Here is a 13338-nt window from a genome sequence, read left to right on the forward strand (position 1 = left end):
AGGGCTGGAATGAATTCTTCACCACCTTTCTATTTTGTGATGACAGCTCCAGATTCAGACGCCCACTTTCCCTGGTCCCTGGCAGCAAGAGGGTCCTCTAGTGGGCTTTGATGTTGGCCAGCTGCATGACCAATGCCCCTTGCACCATCTTGGTGGTGTGGCTCCCAATGCCCCTCTTCTCTCAATCAAGGGTTATTTCTTTGTATCCAAACTGCCTGAAAGCCTACATTAATAGAGTTTCTCTGGACTCAGGGCTTTGCCTCCTATTAAAATATAAAGACTAAGTATGGATGAACAGCAATTCGGTTGTTTTCCAGAACACCCTCATCTAACCTTCTTACATGGGATGACACACTAATGGTTTTGGGACCCACGTCTTGTGATAGAATGTCACTTACCCTGTTAGCCCTTTGGGAAACTACCTTTGCTTCCACTGAGGTGGGGGCCTAGTTGGGGAGAGGGTCACAGTTGCAGATCCCAGGAGTCCTGCAGTGTCTTTAGTATCCCCTAGGAAAGCCCTGGGGTGAAGCTAGTGCGCTGAGGACTCCAGAAAGTGGTTCGTTCTGGGGGGTGTGCCTACATGCATCCTCCTGAACAGTTTTCTGAACCTTTGGCTGCTCACTTTGGTGCTGGCTGAGATGGCCACACATTATCACCACCACTTCTGGCTGCTAGTTGCTGTTGAAGGCACATGTCCTAGATGCCAGGTGTCGTGCTAAGCATCTAACTCCAATTAGCTCATTTAATCTTCGCCACTTAACAACTAAGACAACTGTCACCCAAGACCACAGAGCTAGCACGGGGTTGGGATTTGAACCCAGGCAAAACCCACTCTCTTCCCATTATACTAGTGGCCTCCTTCCCAAAAATATAGCCTCTCCCTAATCCCACCCCCTCAATATCATACATAAGGAAATACAGAATTTTATTAGGCTCAGTTTCCCCTCAGAGGTCCAGTTGTTCTGGGAACTAGCCAATTCTTAGGGCACCTGTGCCTACCTCACAGCTCAGGGTTTGGACGCTCTTGGGCAAGCAGGCAGTGGGGCAGCTGCCCAGGGGGTCTCAATGGGTAGGGACAGAACCTCACTAAGCACCTGTTAAGTGCTAGGGAAGCAGTAGGAGCTTTTCATGCCTTGGCACTGTGGAAATAAATGATACCAACCAATGAGAACAAGCGAAGGCTATTTGTTCTGAGTTTGCTGTAGCAAAGGAGTTAGCCTAGCCACCGTCACTTGTGTTTTGGCAGAGACTCAGAGACAGGCAGAGGAGTGGGAAGCCTTCGGTGTGCCCTGAGTGGAGGCTGTTGGGTTGGGGGAGTCGTGGGTGGGATAACTAGAAGGGGGCACCCTATCTAACTGGTTGGGGTGCATATTTGGCTTTCTCTGGTTGGTCCTAAGTAGGAAATGGAGACAAAAATTAGGGAAGCCGTCAGCTGTTAATCAAGTCCTGGCCATTTAGGGCAGATTGTAGCAGGGGTTATTTTCTGGTTTCTGGATTTCATCAGAGATAGCAGCCTGGCTTCCTGTCATTCCAGCTGGCTTCCTGGGCTGTCTATGTAGCTAAGGGGTTGGTTTCCTGGCCAGGTTGCTGCAGACTGTGGGGCAGAGTCTTGTTTTTATATACAGCCTGGCCCTCCTCCATTTGTGTATCCAGTCTCTCAGCTCTTTATCCTCACAGCAGTCCAACTTACAGACGAGGAAACGGAGGCCCAAAGAAGTCCAGGAATGTGCCTGAAGCCCCTCAGCTGTATGGGGTATGTGGAGTTGAGGCCATTCTGATCTACACCAAGCTGCCTATCACCACTCATCCTCTATCCCCTGCCACCCCCGCCCCATTGAGATGGTCCCATTGACAGCAGGATAGTAGGCGTTCCTCCCTCCTGAGAGGGAAGTGGCCCTGCTTTGCCTTAGGGTGCTAGGTCTGGCAAATCATGATGGGGTAGGGGGACTGGAGTGCAGGTAGGAGTAGGGGTGCAGTGAGAAGGAAAGACTTCCGGGCTGCCCACCAGCAGCAGTGCCCCTATCTCAGAATCACCCTTTGGGGCAGCAGGGAGCACTTGGGATCAACCCCAAGAGCCCACCCTTGTCTCTCTGATTCCATGTTTGTCCCCCCTTTCATCTATGCTCCCCCCAACCCTCCCAACCAGCCAGTGGTCCTTAAAAAGCTCAGATGGCATCACTCAGACCTTTCCGGGCTGCTCCCCCAAGTAGCCTCCTTCCTGCCTCCAGCCATTCATCCTGGCCTTTCCCTCTGCCTGGAACTCCCCACCAGGTTCCTCAGCATTTTTCAGGACTTAGCTCAGGCGTCACCTCATCCAGCTCAGCAGCTGCCCCTGCAGGCCAGGACCTCACCCCCGTCACTGTCCCGGTGCTTCTCACAATGGGCAATGACAAGGGCTCATGATTGTTTGTGGGTTGTCAGCCTCCCCTGCCAGACTGTGAGCCCCTGAGGAGCGAACGGGCTGGCCCTGCCAGGGTTCAGGAAATGGATGAACGAGTGAGTTTCAACTCCTTCCCCAGTGTCTGCTCTTCCTGCTCTTGAGACAAGGCTCCAGCTCCATCCCTGACCAGTGAGCAAGGGAGGGGCAACCAGCAGAACCAGCCTCAGTGACTGCCCGTGGCCCCCTCCTTGGGCTGAGCTGCGAGCTGACCCAGCCAGCAGCCCTCAGGGGAGAAAGTGGGGTTCTTGCATCAGCTGCAAACTCTGCAGGCTGCGGAACTGGCTGGATCTGGTCGAATGCTGATGGTAACCCTCCAAAGTCAGTGTCACCGTCATCCGCATCGCTGGTGACCAAGTGAGGCTCAGGGAGGTTAAGGAACTTGTCTGAAGCCCCCAGCTGGGGAGATGCAGGATCGGGATTTCACCCAGATCTGACAACCTTTAGAGCAGTGCACTTCCACGGCGCCAGATGCCTGGAAGCGCAGTGAGCTGCCTGGTGACCGAGGCCTGCTCCTTCTCTGCCACCCCCCTGCCTCTCCAGCGTCTTCTGTGCCCCTGTTCTTGCCCTTCAAGTCACCTGGTACCCACAGGCAAGGGCAGTGAAGGGTCTCTGAGTTCCTTCCCATCCTGCCTACTCCCTTCCTGCCCTATGTTACTAAGAAGAGGGGGTGTCCTGATGCTTTCAACAAAATACTGGACACATGAAATACAAATTAGTCTAGGGGAAAAAATCTGATACAGGATCATTCCCAGTTGTAATCTATACCATATATGACATAATGTGCAGCTCATAAGCACTTTTTACTTTTCAATAACTCAGATTTGCTTCCCGACAGGCACGTGTACTGGTGTTTGGCCAGTCTGTGCAGAAGGCTGTCTGCTCCCAGGTCCCTGGGACCCCCTAGCAGCCACCTGCAATAGTCTCTGGCTCTGACCCCAGGAGGACCCGAGGCCTGTCCCAGGCCCTCCCTGTGGATTGGCCCCACCCACCGGGGGCTGTCTTGGGAGCAGAATACACAGAGCAGGGGGGAGCACCTGCCTTGTGGGCTTGGCCCCAGCCCTCTTGGGGTCTTTTCCTCCCAGGCTACGTGGGCAGAGGGAGAAGCACTCAGTACCAGGCCAGGACATGGAGCTGTGTGCCTGGGCCTTCGCGCTGGCCTCGGTCCTGAATAGTGGCATGACTTCAGCGTCCTGGCCTTAGTTTTCCCATCCAAAAATGGAGAACATGAAGGTTGCTGCCTTGTAAGAGGGCCCTTTTAAGGATTAATCAGATGATGCAGGTCAAACCCTTGGCCGAGGCCTGGATTGAGTTGGGTACTCCCTCCCTCCCCTTTTCTACTGTTACCCAAAAGTGGTTTCATTTCCTGACTGTGAGGCAAACCAAATTCCAATAGTTGATCTGACCCTGGCACTTCAAAGACATTCCCAAACTCTCCCTATAAAGCCCAAATAGGACTTCAGGATTACCTGTGGCTAGGAATTACCTGTATGTCTCTAGGGACTTGGCTGCCTGCTCTATGTTCCCAAGACCCAGGAACTGTTCCTGGGGAGCCATTCAACCTAAAACCTTCCAGACCAAGCCCTCCCATCTTGCAGATCAGCAAATTGAGGCCCAGAGGGCCAGGGAATTGCTCAGAGTCACATGTCTGGGATAGAGCCTGGAGCAGAACCAAGGATTCCTGAAGCCCTCAGGAGGGCGGGGCTGTCTTCATGTCAGCTGCAGCTCTGATTGAGCTGTGGGGGAGGGTTCCCACGCAACCACGCCTGGAAATCAAGCAGGCTGAGGAACAGCAGGGGGCACGGCCTTCAGGATCCACATCGGTGGGTCATTGTGATACCCTTAACCACCCATCCTACAGTCTTCTATCCCCTCCCCCTCCCAGGATTTTTTTTTTGAGACATTGTCTCACACTGTCACCCAGGCTGAAGTGCAGTGGCACAATCTTGGCTCACCGCAACCTCCACCTCCCAGGTTCAAACAATTCTCCTGCCTCAGCCTCTCGAGTGCACCACCACACACAGCTAATTTTTGTATTTTTAGTAGAGACGGGTTTCACCACATTGGCCAGGCTGGTCTCAAACTCCTGACCTCATGATCCGCCTGCCTCGGTCTCCCAAAGTGCTGGGATTACAGGCGTGGGCCACCACCTCCAGCCCCCTCCCAGGATTTTGATCTCCTTTGACTCCTTCTCCTGCATTATTGGCTCACAGTCCTGAGCTCCGAAGTGGCTCTGAAGCTCCTTGGAGGGATAGAAGATGGACTCAATTCCTTTGAACAATGCTTAACTTGAAGCCACTGCATTCTTCCGAGATGGTTTATTTACCTTGAGGTAGAAACGACTGGTAGCAGCTTGAGTATGGTTTCTACTTTAGCTCAGGAGATAAAGTCAGGATCACGGAGTTCACAGATGGGCCTGAAACCACGGATTCCATACCCCCTCCCTGTCGCATCATGCTCCAATGTCCCATCCATCCACAGTCAACTGCATTTCATTTTGTAACTGAAATTAGACTCCCCTTTTAGGTCAACCGGAGGAGAAGACAGATTCAAGTGCTACTACACGTGGCCTGATTCCAATCTTGGAGTCAGGTTAGTTTGTGCTGAAGCCCCCAACTAAGATTTGACATGCAGTTACAAGAGAAAACGGAGGGAAATTTGCTATGAGGTAGTGGAGGGAAAGTTGAAGTTCTCTTTTATATTATAATATTGGAGAGGACAGCACGTGACGGGGCATGGACTGAGAATCAGGAAACTGCTGTTCTATTCTTGGCTCTGCAAGTAGCTTGCTGTGTGCCCTCGGGCAGGTCACTTCCCCTCTCTGAGCCTCAGTTTCCTCATTTTATATAACCAAATGATGTTCAAGTTTCTTCCTTTCAGTTCTAAAGAGCTCATGATTCTAGCTGGGTCTCTGGCCATGGGTGAAGAAATCAAAGACTTAGTTTCATTTTATAACTTGCACCCCCCCAGCACTTCCCAGTTGGGGCTGGGAACAGGACCAAGCATTCATTGGCGAAACTAATCTGAGCTTCAGGGAGGTGACTGCCGCCTCGGCTGCTGGAAACCTCACCCGGGAAGAGGACAGGGCTGGACGCAAGCTGGACAACAGCTTAGTTCTCCCACCCCAAGGGCTGTGATTGGTGTCCAGGCAGCCGATGTTTATTCACACTGGAGCTTTGGCCTTTGCAGGCTCAAATGTCATTAGCTGCTGTTTTTGATCAATGGGAAACAGTGAAAGCAACAAATAATAATGTCCATTTGCGGGCAATTTCAGTCATTTGTGGCATTTAATTAGCATAATTGACCTGAACTGGAACTTTTTCTCCACCTGAATTTAAAAATACATTACTGCCCCCCCCACCCCAATACATCTGAGAAATTTTCTTTTTTTAATGAGGTTTTAACTAAAGCCCAATATCAAAACACCGTATAATACTTTTATCTCATTGAAGACATTTGATGCTTATTAAAATATTATTGCTTTAAGGCTTATTTTGATTTTTTGCCCAAGAGTGTGTGCAGAGCCTTGCTACTCAGATAATAACAAAGAAACCTTAAACACGAAAAAAACACATGAAAGGTAATATGTTCCCCATTAGTCCCAGTATCATTTCCCCAGGATTACTGCTTTCCAAATATAGCATTAGTTTAAAAATAAAAGGCCGTTTACAGTAACGGGACACTTAGTACTACTTTGCAGTATGTGGGCCCTCCAAGGGGCTTGTACAGCAGCTTCATTAAGCGAGAACTGCAGGGGAGAGGGCCGGCTTAAAACAATCGCAGCATGCCTCCTCGAAGGCCCCCCAGATAGGCCACCTACCCTGACCTGAGGCCCGTGTCTAACAAGCTCTTAATTCTCTTTTCAGAACTGCTTTTTCGTGCATTGTTTCTTCTGGAGATGAGACCATTTTGGAAACTGACAAGTAATCAATTGACTGCCACCGGGGAAGAGAAGCGACATTCTGGAGCTCAGTGTTCTGGCCTCATGGGTCGGGGTGTGGCTGCCATCCATGTGAGAGGGCTCCTTTTGGCTTTGGGAGGTCCCTTTTGTCCTGGGAGATCCAGGGCAGCAAGCCCCAGATGAGATTTATGTCAGTCGGGAAGCGCACGGGCCCTGGGTCTAAGCATGCTTTATTTGACTCAGACATGCCATTTTTTTTTCTTTTTTGCTAGGCACAGCCAAAGTCCATTTTCAGTTGGATAAACTAATCTAGCTAAGGGACAGAAAAGTCATGTACATAGAAGGGCTCTCTCAAGTGGCAGGGAGGGCCACTCCAGTTTGCTTCCCTGTGGCCTGTGTAGAACACCCACCGGAAGCTGCCAGCCCGCTGAAGGCCCCTGAAGAGACTCATGTTGCACATTTGCTATTTTAGTCCAACAATGCAGGCCCCTTCCGGTTTCAGGAGCTGGTCTCCTGGCACTCAGCAAACGCCTGGCTTAAGAGGCCTCAGAGAGCCAGGGGAGCGAGCTTCCAGCCTGAAGGGAGGGAGAAGCTTTCCTGATTTTAAATCCTCAACTAAATGCCAGCCATATCTTGTTGTCAGCAGAGAGGGGAGATCAAGAGGGAGAGATGGAGGAGAATGGAGAGGTGGTAACAAGAGCTGAAATTTATTGCCTGGTGGCTTGCATTCTCCCCAGGGCAGATGGCACTGTCCACTGGGTGGAGGGTCTGCTGTACCACGAGAGGGTTCTTTGCATGGAACAAATCACAGGTTGGTAGGGGGTTAGGGATGGTGTCTCTTTGGCAATCATCCCATCTGACTGTCAGAATTGAGACCTCCTTGTTTGGCCTCATCTGGTTTGTGCTCTTGATGTTCTCAACTCCTCTTTCTAGACAAGAATTGCTTATTCCCATCTGTATTCCTAGACTAGTGGCTGGCACAGAGCAGGCATCAGCTCACTTGAACTAAGAGAACAAGCTCCCATGGGTAATGTCTCATGAACAGACCAGACACTGGGGCGGGGGTGTGGCCTGGTCGAGGCTGGTGGCCTTGGTGAGGGCTGTGATGGGCTTCCCATTCACTGAGCACTCACTGCTGTCCAAGTTCTGAGCTGCATGTGTCACATGTATTCCCTCATCTGATCCTCATGCCATCTCCCTAACTTGGCAATGTTACCATGACCAACTTGCAGGGAAGGGAACGAGGTTCAGGGAGGTTGATTAACTTGCTTAGGCTCACCCAGCCAGAGAGCAAGCAGCAGTCTGGCTTGTGGTCCTGAGCCTCCGCCACCTCTCTTATCTCTCATTGGCTCACAGTCTTGAGCTCCGAAGTGGCTCAGAAGCCCCTTGGAGGGATAGAAGATGGAGTCAGTCCCTTTGAACCATGCTTAACTTGAAGTTTCCGCATTTTTCTAAGGATACTCCTTCTTTGGGAGCTGAAGATCAATGTCACAGGGATTGAACATGGCACCAGTAGGCCCTGAGTACTCTGCTTCCCAGCACTTTGATACCCCAAGGAGAAATACAGCGTTAGCCCCAGACATGATTCCTGCCCTCCAAGAGCTCACATGGGTGGAGAAAGAAATGACTAAGGGCCATATTAAATGGCTCAAAGAGTGGGATAGCTGCAAAGGAATTTGCATCATAAGATGGAGGAGTTAAGATTCACTGTAGAGATCATAGAGTCTTTATCATTAATCTACAGATGGGGAAGTAAGGGTATAAAGAAGCAAAGTGACTTGTCCAGGGTTATCCAGCTAATTCAGAGGCAAAACCAGGGCCAGAACTTAGGAGTCTTCACATCCCTAGTCTCCGATTCACTCCTCTGCTTGGTTCCTTAGTGGCTGGCAAGGCGGGGAAGAGAATGATGGTCAGGAAAACAGGGACTGGGTGGAACCTTGAAGGAGTAGGCAGGGTACTGGAGAGGGGTATGAGGATGCTCTAGGTAGGGGAAGAGGTATGCAAGTGATGTGGGATGTGGGACATGGGAGGCTAGGGGTTAGAATAGATTGCATGCCCTAACTCCACTCTTTCCGATGAGTAGAGGCTGCAGGAGATGCTGAGAGGAAGAGGATTCTGAAGACGAAAGAGCCAGGATTGATTAGCAATGTCTGTCAGGAGCATGGGGAGGGGAAGGAGAGGACTTTTTGCCACATGCCTGTTCTCCCTGGCATAAGATGTGCTTAAAGCACAGTAACGTGTGAACTCTTCTGATCCACTGACAGGTCTTGACCAGGGCTGGGGGAGGACTCTGCTATTGATTAACTTGTTTTTCATGGACAGTTTCCTGCTCACTCAGACTCACCTGGTGCTGATATCAGCAGACCTCTGCATCTATTCCATGGACCCATCACCTGCCAAAGCCCCACTGCCCACCCTGCAAGGGGAGGCACCAGGTCTAGCAGAATTACTGTAGGGCCAGGGCTGGGAGGGAGCTGAGCTACAGAGCTCCACAGGCCCACGGAGGAGCCTCTTGCATTTCAAATGGGCTCCCGTGGCCACTGCTGAGAGAGGCCACATTTCTGCTGAGTGAGAGTCATTTCAGGCTCCGCTCACCTATAATGAGTGAGATTCTCCAGGAAACATTTCCATATTGGATGCAGGGGCCACCCAGGTAAGGGAAGAGGACAGTCTGAAAGCCAGAGGTTATGACTTTTGATCTAAGCCTCAGCTTTGAAATATTCACAACTCCCCTGGAACCAACTTGGGTCAGTGCCACCCTTCATTCTTCTAAGAAAGAGAAAAAGTAAGTCTGATGTGGATGCGCTGCTGGGCAGCTTGGTGGGCAGGGCCCCTTTGGCTAAAATGGATGAAGTGCAGGTGAGAGCAGGAATGCATAGAGGCCCAATGGGGTGCAGGCAGGGCAGAAGCCTCCATGGGATAAATGATACCTGGGCCCTCTCCAGCCTAACTAAGAGCCCACTAACAGCCTTGGCCTGGGCAGAATGAGGCTTTCAGGGTCAGAGGTCTTTTTCAGATTTTACGTGTTGTATTTTCCCCCAGCTTGTGAGTGTAATCTGACCTACCAGCGTGCAAGGCTTTGGGGGTTTTGAACTTGCCCTACATCAAATACACCCCCTCCTCCACTAGGGAGAAAACCAGCCACTCTCTGCTGCAGACTCGGCGGGCATTTGATTGTCTAGAACACATCAAACAGCCTAAGTCTCCCTTGTAAAAGTTTTACAAGAAAATCATTGAAGACCAGCCGAGCTATCCTTTTGCTCTCCTCCTCCTTAAATTCCAAACCCAAGCCAATATTCTCGATTCCCACACTCTGGTGTCGGCCGGCAAGAGCGTGGGGCTGTTGAGTGTACAGCGGCCGAAACCTCAGCCTCTGGATCATTAGACTTGCAGCCCATGGCTTGTGGGATCTAGTGATTTGGACATATTTTATTTAACCAGCTTAGTAAAAGGTAATATTCAGCAGCTGTGATCTATAGCAGAATTACAATTTTCAGGGTCAAGGAGGGATTTTGATATTAGGAGGTTGGGCAGAATTGCTATGAAATCTCATGAGCTGTCTTTAAAAATAAATGAGAAAATAGGTTATCCAAGAGTCATTGTAAGGGAAAAATCAATAGGCAGTGTCTATTCACTTGGGCTATCAAAATCCTTGAAATTTGAACAAAAGTTTTACGTTTAGTGTACTGTAGGTTTTGAAATATCAGCGCTGGAGGCTCGGCAGGTACAAATTCATTGTGCTATGCATCCAAACAAGACTAGCCTTGTGAAGCTGCTCAGCTCCCTCTTAAAATGGGGGAGAATCTTGGTGACCAAATTGGACAGTAAAAGGACACGCCTGGCGAATACCATTTCATCCAAGGCAGCAGTCTGCCCACAAACACTTGAGAAGCACCTGATGTGCCAGGAATATTAGCTCAGGTGTGGCCAGCGGCCCAGCGCCTCTTCCCAGCCCCACCTCTTGTCCAGGAGGAAAGTGGATCCCATGTGTCTTCTCTCCCACACCATGCACATTGTTCAGGCTTTTGGATGGGGACAAATGATAATTAACAGAGAACTTGCTGGTGGTGAAGTTTTGGCTGAGCAGGTTGTCTGAAATAATGGAAGTTCTCTCCCATTCATTCATTCATTCAACAATAATCTACTGAGAACTCACTATGTGCCACTCTCTCTTCTGGCACCAAACAATAGAGAAATAAAACAGGCCTTGTACCAGCCTTCACAGAGCATGCAGACTAGCTGGGGAGTGCATATTAGAAAAAAAAAATGTCTCTACAAAAAATACAAAAATTAGCCGGGCACGGTGGCACGTGCTGGTGGTCCCAGCTTCTCGGGAGGTTGAGGTGGGAGGATCACCTGAGCCTGGGGGATCGAAGCTGCTGTGAGCCATGATCATGCCACTGCACTCCAGCTTGGGTGACTGAGTGAGACCCTGTCTACAAGAAAAAAAAAAAAAATATATATATATATATATATATAAAATATGTGGAAAATGTGGAACTTGAAGCTAATGCCTGAGATGGAGGAAACAGCAGCATGTTAATGAAAATTAGTAACAGACATTCCAACTGTTTTCTCCATCTCCTCGGTTTTAGGAGTGATTTCTCCTGGTCCCTGGTACAGGCTGAGTACTGCTCCTGACACTCACAGCCTAAGTGATCCGCATAATGTGGATGATGGGCACGAAAGAATAAACACAGGAATAAATACTTGAGTATGTATTATGATAAGGATAAAGGTAGGATGAGGAAGAATCAGGTGGACCTTCTTGAGATTGGAGGAAGGTTCAGGGAAGGCTTCTGTGATGGTGTATGTAACCTGAGATAGGGCGGGTAGCAAGAGCTAGCCAAGAAGAGGGAAGGGGAGGAGAACATTCCAGGCAGAGGCTCTGAGGGGAGAAAGAGCTTGGAGTGTTGGAGGGAGAAAGGAGCGAGGGAAGTGGAGTGGAGACAGGAGGCGGGGAGAGATAAAATGCCTGGCCAGGGGTAGGCGTCAGGTCATGCAAGGCTGGACGGGCCATGGGAAGGAATTCTGATGCGAAAGGCTATGCCAAGTCAGAGGTTTTGAACCAGAAGGCTCTATGATCCGATTTTCATTTTCAAATCCTCACCCTGACTATTGTGAGCTTGGACAACCTACCTAGTAGAAGTGGGGAGAACAGCTTGGAGGCTATGGCAGGTGAGAGATGGCAGCTTGACCAGGGTGGAGGAGAATGGACTAGGATTCTACCAGTGTTCCTGGGAGAGCACAGGTGAGTTATTTCTTCTCTACTTCCCTTTTAATTGCCCCTCAGCAGTGGATTATTCAAGAACCACTCAGTGATCCAGGGGTCCAGGATTCCATTTGGAGTCAAGCATTGTGCACAGACTGAATTGAGAACTATATTCTAGATGCCTCACTTTTCACATTCCCACAGATGTTGTTATGAGTTCATTTAAAAGCATCTCATCACAGCATTTTTCATAGTCTCCATTTTCTCAATCAATAGATTATTTATTTTTTATTTTTATTTTTATTTTTTTGAAATGCAGTCTTGCTCTGTTGCCCAGGCTGGAGTGCAGTGGCACAATCTCAGCTCACTGCAACCTCTGCCTTCCAGGTTCAAGTGGTTCTCCTGCCTCAGCCTCCTGAGTAGCCAGGACTACAGGTGCCTGCCACCATGACCTGCTAATTCTTTTTGTATTTTTAGTAGACACGGGATTTCACCATGTTGGCTAGGCTGGTCTCAAACTCCTCATCTCAAGCAATCCACCTGCCTTAGCCTCCCAAATGGCTGGGATTACAGGCGTGAGCCACCGTGCCCAGCCAATCAATAGATTTTTTTTTTTTTTTTTTTTGAGATGGAGTCTCGCTCTGTCGCCCAGGCTGGAGTGTGGTGGCGTGGTCTCGGCTCACTGCAAGCTCCACCTCCCGGGTTCATGCCATTCTTCTGCCTCAGCCTCCCAAGTAGCTGGGACTACAGGCACCTGCCACCACGCTCGGCTAATTTTTTGTATTTTTAGTAGAGACGGGGTTTCACGGTGTTAGCCAGGATGGTCTCGATCTCCTGACCTCGTGATCCACCCGCCTCGGCCTCCCAAAGTGCTGGGATTACAGGCGTAAGCCACGGCGCCCGGCCCAATCAATAGATTTTTAAAAATCAATGTTTCAAATGTGTCCTCAAATTTCCTTCAGGATGCTGTATGCTGGACATTAGGTAGGCTCAAATCAGCATAACCGACCAAGACTGCCTGCCTTATCTTTCCAGGTCTCTCTGTGACTGAGCTCCTATAGCAGTTAATTGCCAGAGAACTGCTGGGTGTCCCTTAGTACGCTTGAGCTCTGGGGAAGGGAAAGACTCAGTTTTGTGGTTCAAATGTTGCCTTCATGATCCTGGTGCCATGTCTAATATTGATTGTTGTGTATGTGGGCGGGTTTTTTTTTTTTTTTTTTTTTTTGAGACCCGGGTCTCACCATGTTGCTTAGGCTGGTCTTGAACTTCTGGGCTCAAGCAATCCTCCCACCTCAGCTTCCCAAAGTGCTGGGATTACAGGCATGAGACACCATGCCCAGCTCTATTTATTGTTAAAAAATAATTTTAGGCCGGGTGTGGTGGCTCATGCCTGTAATCCCAGCACTTTGGGAGGCCGAGGCGGGTGGACCATGAGGTCAGGAGATCGAGACTGTCCTGGCTAAAACGGTGAAACCCCGTCTCTACCAAAAATACAAAAAATTAGCTGGGCATGGTGGCGGGCGCCTGTAGTCCCAGCTACTCGGGAGGCTAAGGCAGGAGAATGGCGTGAACCCAGGAGGCGGGGCTTGCAGTGAGCTGAGATCGCGCCACTGCACTCCAGCCTGCGCAACAGAGCGAGACTCCATCTCAAAAAAAATTATAATAATAATTTTAAAACATTTTTAAAATGAATTTTTTAAATAATGAAGAAATAAATATCTTTCTACCATTAAGGTGTTCTTCCACATACCGTGCGCTGACTGTGCCACTGGAGCTACAGTATGAAAT

The 13338-nt window shown here is 49.7% G+C and overlaps 1 protein-coding gene across 3 annotated transcripts in view; it reads right to left on the reverse strand.

The window, feature by feature from the left end:
* The window catches only part of VTI1A (vesicle transport through interaction with t-SNAREs 1A), a 463936-nt gene that overhangs the window by 64862 nt on the left and 385736 nt on the right, over window positions 1-13338 (reverse strand). The window lies entirely within an intron of this gene.

The sequence above is a fragment of the Nomascus leucogenys genome, chromosome 3 (assembly GCF_006542625.1).
Source record: "Nomascus leucogenys isolate Asia chromosome 3, Asia_NLE_v1, whole genome shotgun sequence".
Taxonomy (NCBI): domain Eukaryota; kingdom Metazoa; phylum Chordata; class Mammalia; order Primates; family Hylobatidae; genus Nomascus; species Nomascus leucogenys.